Genomic DNA, 1,858 nt, shown 5'->3' with positions numbered 1-1,858 from the left:
CGCGACAGGTATTCAAACCGAGTGTCCGAGTGTTTCACTCAGATCTTTGTTGGTTCAGCGTTTGTGGAATCAGTGTTCGGAGGCGTGTCTCTGTTTAATTTCACAGTGCGCAATTTGCGTCGAGGTCGAACGCTCATACTTTCACCTCCACAGCACGTAAGCAGCCTTAAGTGCCCTCTGAATTTTTTTTGTCACCTGACTTGTATAGAGAGATCACCCAGGGTAATTTCCAATATGACGAGACAACAGCGGTTGAGGTTTCTGGAATAGTATTGTAGGGTATCAGGATGTCCACAAAGAATAATGAACTAAAGATGTGTTCGATATGCCATTAGGACCTGGGGATTTTTTTGTCTAGATTTAGAACGAGATTAAGGATACCAGTGTAACTTATGGTAATATCGTCTATTGAGGAAGTTGAGCAAACATTCCTAAGAGTGGAGAATTCCTTGTTATCACGGACAAAAATGAACTGGAAATAAGTGTTGAAGGCATTGGAAATTACATTTGGGTCACTGATGGTATCACCATTGATGATGAAGGAAGTAGATGAAGTATCATTGGGCAAGACCGAGCTCCAAAACTTGTAGGTATTGCCTCTTAATATATTTGGTAGCTCTACCTGAAAGAAGCTTTTAGCTGACTTAATTTTTCCAGATCAACTTTTCCTTTGCCAGAGTGAACAGAGTGAGCACTGCTTGATCGTCGAACCTTTTGTGTCTAAGCTCGAGAACACAACGTGAAGGCTGCAAGATATCTCTATCTACGAAATAGGTTTGTTCATGTTTACTTGTCTACTGAAGATGGAGCCATCTCCAGGGATAAAAAACTTGCTTGTCTAACTTTTGTCTGCCCTCATTTAGAATATGCTTCACCGATCTTACCCCTCCAGAGTGACTAACTTCAAAGCTATTCAGAACTTTGTTGCTTGCCTTATTGCATTATGGTGCTCAAACTTCTTTAGCATTACATCACTAAAATGATCGTATCGTTCGCTTTCATTCTCCTCACACCACATCATCTCGTGTCTTTGCTTGCTAGACTTTTTTTTATCACTCATTGTTACACTGCAAGCTTCACCTGAACCACATTTGTGCCACACACGAATAGCCACACATCAGCCATGAATGCTTTTTGTCCTTGTGAAGTTGTACGCTGATATTACATATGTGATAACATGAGTTTCATGCCCTAACTGCAAAAAATTTGTGAGAAAACTTATTACTTTGATTAGAATAAACTACCCACTAACCTTTCTTCTGATGGAATGTCCATTTGTGCTAACCTTGCCCTCGGCTGTATTTAGTGGTATTTTCTTTTATGTGCATATGAGCCCCTCTTACTCAGTTTCAAACTGACTGTTTTTTAATAAGTTATCTTTGACATATTATGCACATGTTCAGAATTAATTTGCAAAATATTGCGAGCTTGATTTGTTGCAATTCCCTGCTGAAATTTCAAAATAATCTGCGGACTCTAGATTTTGTGATATGGCTGGAATGAATTAAAAATGCAGCCATAGCCTCTACAGGCAATTGCCACAACCAAAATTGAGTCTTCGTTCCAGAAAATTGTACAGGACTCTTGCAGTCGGACGATCTTGATGTTAACACAAGGCAACCACAACAAACCATTCTATTTGCTGCTATGCTGCTAATGTCACACAGCGCTGTGATGGAGCCCATGCGTGGATGCTAAAAAAAATTCCTATAGCAACAGGGATGGAACCAAAGGACAAGTCACGACAGTGGGGCAGCCATTTTTTTCTTTTTGTTGCTCGTAAAATTTTTTTAGCATGCACCACCAATTGGCCCTGCAGGAAGCTTTAATGTGTCTGCCATGGTTTATTACGGTGTAC

Source organism: Amblyomma americanum, chromosome 1 (assembly GCF_052857255.1).
Source record: "Amblyomma americanum isolate KBUSLIRL-KWMA chromosome 1, ASM5285725v1, whole genome shotgun sequence".
In the NCBI taxonomy this organism is placed as follows: Eukaryota; Metazoa; Arthropoda; class Arachnida; order Ixodida; family Ixodidae; genus Amblyomma; species Amblyomma americanum.
Note: the sequence above shows the minus strand (reverse complement) of the source record.